Here is a 10,596-nt window from a genome sequence, read left to right as displayed (position 1 = left end):
GAATATCAATCATGGGATTATTAGTTGATCCAATACCAAATTCTCTGAACTAACATCATAAGAATTGTATGGCAGATAGCAAGGAGAATTACTGATTAGATCTTGGAAGTGAAAGGGTTAAAACAATAAAAATTGTTGTTGTTGTTGTTATAAGAGAAAATACAGTATTAATAAATAACTTAAAAACGAACCAGTTTAATAGAGTAAAACGAAACAACTTGTAAGTAATTTGAGCTCTAGTTTGGGATCTATCGCCATGCGGGACAGGAGAACGCGAGGAAAAACATGCAGTACACACGCAGAAAGCGGGATGAAACGCGAAAGGACGCACCAGTGGTACCCAGGACTTTCCGGTTCGTTTCGCGGACAAAATAGCAATCAGCGAGAACGATCAAGCAGTTTTGGAAACCATTTTTAATCCTCTGTTACCCCAGGATGATGTTGCTCCGAAGCATCAAAATGAAAACGAAATAAATGGCGAAAATACTGAGGATGCCAAACAAGCGAAACAACCAGAAGCGTCTGGTGTGGAGAAAGCCGAACAGGGCGATCTTGATGAGGCATCGGAGTGTTTCAACCAAGCTTACGAATTGTGTTCGTTCTGTCCTTCATGTTTTAATAACAAAGCTCAGCTGTGGAGGTACAAGGTACTCAAAACGTTTATATTCTCTCGAAAGTCAAAAGAAATTACATGTAATCGGTTTCAATGGATATATTAATGCACTTATTTAAATTACTTTACAGGTTAAAAGCCAGTTGATATCATACATTGAGAAAAACGTGTAGTACCTCGGGGGGTTGGTGGTGCTGAGGTTCAAATTTTACTATCCTTTCTTTTTGGGTATGGTAATATATGACAACGAGTTTGAAACAAAGGAAAATAGAATTTGAACTAAGGATAAAATTGAACCACAACAACAATATCAAAAACGTCATCCTTTTCATTGGCTCTTGGGAGGGTTTTCAACCTGGTAAAACTGGAAATGGTTCAAAATAAAGTTTTCACATACTTGAAATGACTTGTTTCTCTTGACACAACCCCCTAATTTTCTCCCTCTGAGAAGCATTTGGAAATGAAATGTCGCTCATTTCTACTTTTTCAAAAGTAAGTTATTCAGTCAAATCTTGTTACAGGTCCTCATGAAGAGTGTCATACATGTATATGCATGGAGTTCCCCCCTTCCTGACCAATGATGCATGCATGAACTAACACTGGACCTCATTCAGATGCCTGTTTAAACCCTATTCAAGACAAGATACTGAAAACCCTACTCCTGGTCTACTCCTGTTACTCTCAGAACAGCTGGCCAACTTACACTGTTGCAGGCCAATTCAGTCTATTGACGTGCCCACTTTGGCAGTCATTTTCAAATTGCGGAACTGTGAAGTTCTTAGTCTAAATATATTATTCATAAACTTGATCAGATTCCCCGCAAATGATACCTTACTGTGGACCAAACCTATGATTTCTTTACCTTTTCCCCAGAATCCTACCTTTCACAGCAGTGAGTGGCTCAGTATAGTTTTTTTCAAATAGCTGTATAGTATACAACATAAATAGCTTTTTTGATGAAGGATGTTCTACAGAAGTGTAAAAGCACACGTGACTATGCTGAAAGATTTTCTAGGTGATGGTTTTTTACCGATTACTTGACCAAAATTTGTGCTGTGTCACTCCAAAGGATTGTTAACCCATGTAATTCATAGTTTCTCCATTCATCATGTTAAAGCAACAAGAATCTAAAGCAAGTAACAAGTTATCAATTACCTTTACACTCTTTACACATTCCCACGAATCACACGCACTTGACGCGCGTAGGGATACCCACGAGACCGATAGTGTCAAAAAGGTACCCACTTTGGGGGCTGAGGACCCCGAAAATCCTATCCTATCGGGACTTACAGAACCTTGATCCTCTCTTTAAAGTAAGCGTTTAATCTGACCTGTGCGTGATTTGAAAGATTTTACACGGATTTGTAACAAATACGCAAGTATGATTCAATTCTATTCTACTTCGAGAAGAAAATGCTCAGTTTGGGAAGTCAATGGTGTCCATAATTACTTCGCGTGGGATTTTCCTTGTTCTTGATACAAATATTAAATTAATCTTAATATTAGTGTTGTCTAACAGCTGTGAGTTTTGCGATAAGCTGTCAAATTATGTTCCAAGTGATGGTCGAACATCCCCACAAGTTGTTTAGTTATAATCTGTTCGAAGACAGGAAGGACGGTGATTGGTCTATAATTCTCCTTTAGTAAGGGTTCGTCACTCTTGAAGGCAGGACTCCATCCTCCCCTTTTCCACAATTGAAGTTATTTTTCCTCGTCTACACATCTGTTAAACAGGTTGAAAAGTGAGGGAGCGACCTCCGCCGGTCCAATTTTTAGGACAAGTGGGGGAATAGAATCATGACCAGATGCTTTCCTAACTTTCAGAGTCTCCATTGCCGTTTAGTGTTCAGCCAGGAAGAGTAATTAATTAATTAAAACATGCATCGTTTGTTTTTATCCACCTTTTACAAAACAGCTTTATTCAGTGTCATTTAAAACAAATGCAAATAAGACAGTGCAAAGAACCGACCTGGAATACTAACCTAAATTCTCACAATATGCAAGAGCTGAAATTTGTTCCATACAAATGATCGAAAAGGTATTTTATCCTCTTACCGGTTAAGAGTTGAGTAGTTTAATATCCTGTCAATTTGTGACGACGGAGAACACCGAAAATAAAACTAAAAGTAGGGGTTACATTCTGGCCTTAAACCAAAAATGTGCAGTTTATATATCACTTCCCAGTACACGGCCTTCATGATACTTTCGTCGTTTGATCGAGCGGCAGCTATGCATTTATTAGATATGTTGTGAGAAGCTGAAGAGTGTTCTTGAAGAAGTAAGAGGTGCTATTTCTGAGTACAAAATGCAATTGGGTAAGCTTCAAGCGAAAGACTATCTGAATGAAGCAAAAAATGCTGCCGCTAGGATCTTTGAATGGAGAGGGCATATCCTGAGAGCAGAGAACCAGGATCAGTGCTAGCGGCAAATTGTCGATATTTTGAAGAGAGATAAAACATTTATAGTAGTTGACTGGGCAATGAGGTTCATAGCGATGAGTTCCGAGAAAAGCAATCAGAATGGTTTTCCAAGAGGAGAATCAAATGGCATGTGAGTAGCGTTGTTGTAAACAGGAGGAAAGCCTGGGAGTAACCTGATACGTACACCTTCTTAACAGCCGTAAACAAGACTGGTTTAAAGTGTTGTCAATCCTAGAAAATCTCTTTGTCACCATAAAGTTACAAAATTCAGGAATAATAAAGGTCTTTCTAAGATCAGATGAAGCAAGCTGCTATCACAACAGTAAACTGGTATCATCTCTACGAGAGCTCGGATGTCGCCAGGGAATCGAACTCGTGAGGTACGATCCGAGGAAAAATATGTGTGATGGGAATCTGTGTCCGTCAAAAGCGTCAATCAGGAGATACTGCAACGAAAGCCGTAACACATGCATACCGCATTGAAAGAGAGACCGGTCAGGGGGAACAACGGCGTCAGTGTGCATAGTCTAGGAACAGAACTCAACCCTACAAATGAACAAGATTGCCAACTTCAGCAACTTACACAACTTTGAGTTTACACAAGAGGGCCCGCGTCTTTGGAGAGCGTTTAATGTTGGGCCTGAAAAGTTTATTTGATAAAATTAAAATTGCAATTTTTCCACATAAAAAGACGGATCTGGTGGAGGAGATTCCATTTTTCCCCACTACTGCTCGACGAATTGCATTAACAGGAGAGAGCGATGATGGCTACGACGGTAGTTCCTATCAATGCCCTGAACCTGGTTGCGATGAAGATTTTAAGACCTGGGGCGACCTTGACCCCCATATGAACTAGCTAGTTTGTCATGTAAGTCCTGTGCCTGCGAACATGACTTAAAGTGTTTATGACAAAGTGAAGAGGTAATGGGTTCATCACTTTCAGTCATTGTCATTAGAAGGTGAAAGTTCGACTGAACTGGTTGCAGTGGCCACAGAACCCTTGACAAGTGCTTCACAGCTTCCCATGGGATGGGCTCTTCATAAGAGAGGTGCAAGTGTACGGCTTTCGCAAAGCGTCAGGCAGTACTTGACACAGAAATTTAATATCGGACGAGACACTGGCAGAAACCAAACCCAGAGCAAGTAGCAAAGGATATGTGTACTGCTTGCAAAATAGATGGAGAGAGAATGTGCGATAGAAAAGAGTGGTTATCCAACATACAGATTCAGGGTTTCTTCTCGAGATTGTGCCTTAAACAGCGATCTAAAATACAACAAGAATCGGATGATGCCACAGACGCAGACGACGAAGACGACGACTTGATAGAGGCATCCGCGTCTGATGTAGACGAAGAGTTTGAGAGAGGCAAGGAAAACAGTAATGGATGAGATAGGACTGAAACATCCAATCATGTTTGATATCTATGATGTGTGCTCGTTGGCAAGAGAAGGAAGGTTGCCTAGCCTCAAAGCCAAGATGCTAAGAGACATGTACAAACATTTTGAGCTGGCATTCAAAATGCGAGATACAAATGCAGCAATTCTTGCAAAAATGGAGGAAATGGTTTCGGAGTGCAGTTGTTATGCAATCTAGTTATGACGTCCACCCGTTATGCGAATGCGATATCCTTTTTCACAAGAACTCTCCAAACTTATGAACAGAGACCGTTATGCAGACAGGTGTGACAACCAGATATCATTTGTTCCTGTCTGCTAGAAATCTGAGCAATCGCTGCTTTATTTAGAGGTGAGAAGCATTCGGGACAATTACACAGTTGAATTACGTGACAGAGTCACTGGTCACGGTGTTTTTCAATGTGTGCTGTTATCGCCGGTTACACTAAATAGAATCCTGTAGTTAGGTTTTGAAATGTTCATACAGGTTTGAATAGCATAAGCTGGCAGAACTCAAATATGAAATAACAGAAGCTAAATTTTTAAATAAGAGTTTGCGAGCGCTAAACAAATTATGATATTCGATACTTTGTTGTTGACGTCTTTCCTCACGAGATAATAAAATTTGTCAAATTCTGGCCTTTTAAAATGTTTGAAGTATTACTCGGTGTGGTCTTAAAGCCCTTTCTATGTTTTCTGCTCAAAATGGTTAAAATCTAAGAATTATTGAGCTACTCATATAAAACGGTCGGAGTTTGCTCAATGAACTAATTTGCATAATTGGCGGTCACGCTTGCAAAATCAAAGTTTGAAGTCACCAAGGCGAAGAAAATTAATAAGTGCAAGATATTTTTATATTTTTCTGCAGCCAAACATCTTATTAGCAGAAATAAAACGGATTTTTTAATGGTCTGGTCTGGATTTGAGTAATATCAACCAAGAAAGAAAGAGTACTTCAGACCAATTTCAGAAAGCTGTCTGACGAGTGTTTTAAAATAAATTAAGACAGGCCTCTGAATAAACGAATATCAAAATTGAAATGCTTTTTATACACCTTACATATCACACAGTTTAAGGATACAAACTATCTTTTGCTGCATGCGGTGTGATACGAGGACCGGGCTCTTCAGCTTCTGAAACTTTCGATGTCCCAAGAGTTCAAAAAAGGGCAGTATTGCAGCTTTGACTTTTGAGAGCTCTAAAGATTTTATTTTAACGTATTTCCAAAAACTAATGTGGTTTTATTTACTTGCTACCAAAGATAGTTTATTGGGCAAAGTTTGAGGGAAAACTTTTTTCCGACGCGAAATGCCCTGGACCGCTCTTACAGAGATCGCTACTTAACTCTTGCATATTACTTATATGATTCTGGGAAGAGCTGAAGAAAATTTATGGAAAAAGAACAGAGAGAAATGTGGAAGTGACCTTTGGTTCTGAGGTGGGTATATATTGAGAGATGAAATGCAACATGCGCACAAGGCATGTGCATATATCCCCGTCCCCAAGGGGACGGATGTTTTCAGTCTGACAAAGAAATGCCAGCTCTGGAGGGATGTCGATTTTATTCAGCATTAGTACATTTCTGGTAATATCCGCTGGGCAACTCAGTTTTTCTACCCGTAATCTAATGAACTGATAAACAGTCATGTCGAAATGTAGGTGACCGGTAATAATCCCTGATGGGGACCGCAAACGATCCCGACTAAAAAATAAGGAATGGCTTGGATGTGGGAATGGTATGGATAGGGAACTGGGGTGAATAGCAATTATTTTGATTAAATCATCTTAAATTATGGCTTACAACTGGCTTCTTTTTGTTACTTTTTTCATGCTACGATGCTATGAATGGCACCTTCATAAACGAACCTATAATTCTCTTTACTATATATCTTAAAATTATGACCGAGATTCTTTTCGACAACACAATAAACGCTACATATTCTTGCTTAACTAGCTACACATTGGTATGCCAGCGTGGTATACCGTTCTATCTTTAAATCAAATTGCATCAATCCATTGACGTCACCCAGCTGGGAACAACAGCAACGATGTCAGTAAAAACAACAACAAGAACGTTGTGTTTTAGACTAATAAATTTCCACCCAACATGCGGCAGTTTGTTTTTGTTGTACCTAACTCCAAACTAAAATTCATCCATTAAGCAACTGTTACAGAAGACGCTGTCATCTGAGTAGTACTGCAACGCTCCACCGCTCTCAGAAACACCTTGTGAGTAGCACTGGAATTTTCGTCCACATTTTGGACAAATTTCTTCTGTGATTTTTCCTTGGCCATATTTTTGCTTTAATTCCTCGGCAATGGCTAGTTGGGGATTCTGAGAAGCCTTTGGTTCTAGGCTATGATAATGAAGCTCAGCTTCCTGGCCTCGTTTTGACAATCAGCGGGATAGATAACTTTCAATCCCGTCTCTCCTAAGCTTGAAACTATCGCCACCGGGATTTGGAGCATGTTGATGAGGCCCCATAACGCAATCCAGTCACACCATTCACCTTCCATAGCCATTCTTCGCAGATAAGAGTCCCATGCCCCGAGATTGATAAATTCACTGAGATGAGTTCCATCTGGGGTGGCTTGATTACTTCTGACATAATTCACCAGATCAGAGCGTAGTTTTGTGGCACTCTGAGATGTTCTTCCGATCTCACCTTATTTCGACAGCGTATCACTTGTTATCTAACCGCTTTCTTTGACGAAAAGTACCCATTTTAGCGAGTTGTCCATTTCGAGGTTTTCAACGTACATGAGAAAAGCCATAACGTATCAAGAAAAGCGGCTCAGCTTAAAGTTAAGCAGGCTTTGTTTAACGATTAACAATGACCGTATATGGCTACTATGGAACAATGACGGAAGCAGCTTTAAAATAAACGCGGGATTTTTAAAAATTTCCGATTATCATACGAGCGGCAGATTTGAGAGAAGGGCTTTTCTTATGAACATTGAAAACAACCGTAAATATCAATATTACCTTAACTGTAGACGGACCGAAAAACTCAATATGTTTCCTGAACTAAAATTTTTTTAGGGGGATGTTTCGCCAGTTGGACCTCTGCAAGTGAGGTGGTTAATTCATCAAAATACTGTTTTTTCTCCGGCGAGATGTGTTTTGGAAACGTTACCAGCTCTAACTCAAACTCTATTATTTGCCTTCGACGTTTTGGCTCAGCTTTGGTATAAGAACCTGTTACGTTCACGAGTGACGTAACAAAGTCAAAACAATAGAGACTAGGAAAATATTAGTGACAAAACAAAGAAAAACTTCACAGGTTCTTACACCGAAGTTAACCCGACATATTTTTATGTTCAGCAGTATTCAGAGTCCAGTGAAGAAGAAGAAGGAATCAGTGAGGAGGAGTTCAAGAAGACAGAAGGATGGAAGCTGTTTAAGGAGGCCTTGGATGCACACACCAAGTGCAATAACTCAGCCAAAAAGTAGTTTGCCTCTCGTAGGCTCCTTTTTTAAGCTTTATTCACGTATGCAACCGAGATAGACATAAAGTTTATATGGTTGCACATTTTCAAAAGCAAATTTTATCAAACTGCAATTTAAATCATAAACTTCTTTTTTATTAAATAATTATGACTTTGTAAACCTTTTATAGGATTTCCTTTTTTAACCTACCAGCGTTTTTGAAAATATTTTGGATGAATACATGACTGTACTATTCAAACATTGTGATAATGCACATTTGCACAGTGGAACCCCGTCAATACGGCCACTAACGGGCCATGGAAATTTGGCATTTTTTAAATTTAAGCAGAATTTAAATTTAAAGCAAATTTAAATTTAACTAGTATGGACGCACGTTTCGTCGAGACAAAAAGTGGCCGTATTAATGAGGTGGACGTAAGGCGGGGTTCCACTGTATTTCATATGTTTCAATACACTGATAATGGCCATTTAAGTTGTTAAACCCATAATTTTGAAGAAATGTTAGGGGAAAAGGGTTGTGACTGAAATAGATACTCTCAAATCAAGAATCCAATAGGGGGCAAGAACCAAAAAACAAAACTACGTGGAAACCATGCATTTTTTACAGTTTTCATAAGCCTTGCTTCCAATCTTTTCTAGCCTGTACAGACCTAATGAGCTCAAAACAGATATCTTTAAATCATTATTAAGCTTTGTTGCTGAATAGAACTGCTGTTAATTAATGCATACATCCCGATTTCCACATACACTGGCAAATAAAAGATAGCTGATATGAAATTGTCTTGTATTATTATCATTTATTCATCTTTAACGTAACTTTCTAAGAGAGATTTAATTTGCGGTATGTGTTTAAAAATAGGGGCATGGCTTTTTAGGGGGCTCTTAAAAAAGTAGGAATTCAAAAAAAGATCTCTCTCCCCTCCCATTTCCTCTTAGCACCCCCTCCCTTTGTATCCCTTTGCACCCCCCTGACTTAATTCCTTTTCCACCCATCTCCTATCATGTTACTATTACCCTAACCCCTATTCATCACCTATTCGGAATGTTCCTGTGGACGAAAACACAAGTGGATTTTACACATCACAGATCTCTACAACAAATTCTCCTAGCTGCGTGCTCTTCGAAAAATGGCAGAGGAAATATTATAATCAGCGGGAAAGACATTCTGGCTATTTGATTACCCAACCGTGTTACATAATGACAATGGAGGAGAATTTAAAAATAAGCAAATGAGAACATTTTGTGAGTCACACAACACAAATCTTGTTCATGGTGCACCACGAACACCGCAAACCTTGAGTTTAGTGGAGAGAAACAACCGAGCTGTGAAAGAAAATCTCTCCAATATCATCCAAGAAAAAATGGCTGATAAAAAAAATGTGCAATTTTTATCAGGAAAGCAGCCTACAAAGAGAATATCACGGCACACCGAGCCACATCTAAAAGCCCATATGAACTAGTATTTGGCATACTCCACCAAACTATCAACCACACAACAACAACAGCTACAGAAACTTCAACATCTTCATACATAGCAACACTAGTCGCAGATCACGTAAATGTAGAAGATATCACTTTAGAAGATGATGAAGAGGAAACCTGTAACAAAGATGAAGACACTTGATCCTCCCAAAAAATAAAAGCCCCCGCAGATGATTTGGAACAACGGAAAGCAACAAGGATCGCAACCCATGAAAAACAAAAAACTATTATGAGAAAATGAAGCTATCCAGAAAAAAAGCAAATATGTTTGACATTGATGACTATTTCTCTGTGAAGATCGATCTAGTTGACAAAACATCACCATTACATCCTAACATGCTGTTTGTCAGAGTAATCTCAGTTGAAAGTAACAGTTGTGTGAGAATCGCAACCATGTTTGGAAAAATCTCAACACCGATATCTCCAGCAAGACTAGTGAAGTGCTCCAAACCCAACATGCCGTTCGACACTCCAAAGGACATAACATTCACAAAAGCTTACAAAATGGCTTATAATCAATGAATCATATTAAACATTATTGAACAGATTTCCAGTTAAACGCGTGTAACTGAAAGAGTGATATTTATTAAAAGATCATTATTATTTCATTGAAGCAATCAATGTATTCCAAACAATGTATTTAAAATGAAAAGTAAAACTAACGTAGCCCTAAACCTAAAATTGTTATGCTGAGGCTTAATAACAAACTCCAACTGCAAAATAATTTGTTGTTTGATAAGTGTTCCTGACCCAAACTCCCCTCATATTTTAGAACAATAAAAATAAACTGGAGAGAACAATTTTCCCCAGTTTAAAAATTTACCTAGTTAAAAATAAAATTTACCATTAATTGCTACGTTAATGAACGATCTTCAAATCAAACAGAAAAAGGCAGCTAAAATCATTTTAGACAAGGCAAAATATTCTTCCACGACAGATGCTCTTGAGATCTTAACATAGAAGTGTTTAGATCAAAGACGACAGATGAACCGATTCCTTTTTATTTTTAGACGCTTAAATGACATCATTGACTTTTCTTTTAATTTTTGAAGCATAACACTGCCTTTCATAATTATAATACCCGCCAGTGTAACAAACTGCATCTTCCAGCTCCCAAAACAAACTGGGGAAAACAAAAACTAACATACTTGGCATTAAAACGATTTTAACAATCTTAATCCAGAAATTCAGGGGACTAAATGGATTTCATTGTTCAAAGAGAAAGTGCAGTTTTT

The 10,596-nt window shown here is 38.5% G+C and overlaps 1 protein-coding gene across 4 annotated transcripts in view; it reads right to left on the bottom strand.

Annotated features, from left to right (window-relative positions):
* Window positions 1–9,926: 9,926 nt before the first annotated feature.
* Window positions 9,927–10,596, bottom strand: part of LOC149033982 (5'-3' exoribonuclease 2-like) — a 12,263-nt gene continuing 11,593 nt past the window's right edge. For all 4 annotated transcript variants that reach the window (XM_089193252.1, XM_089193249.1, XM_089193250.1 and 1 more), the window contains one exon: window positions 9,927–10,596. This exon is cut by the window's right edge and continues 776 nt beyond it. The gene's annotated coding sequence lies outside the window, so the exon portion shown is untranslated.

The sequence above is a fragment of the Pocillopora damicornis genome, chromosome 14, assembly GCF_964200805.1.
Source record: "Pocillopora damicornis chromosome 14, jaPocDami1.2, whole genome shotgun sequence".
Lineage (NCBI taxonomy): Eukaryota > Metazoa > Cnidaria > Anthozoa > Scleractinia > Pocilloporidae > Pocillopora > Pocillopora damicornis.
This window is presented reverse-complemented; position numbering and strand designations above follow the sequence as displayed.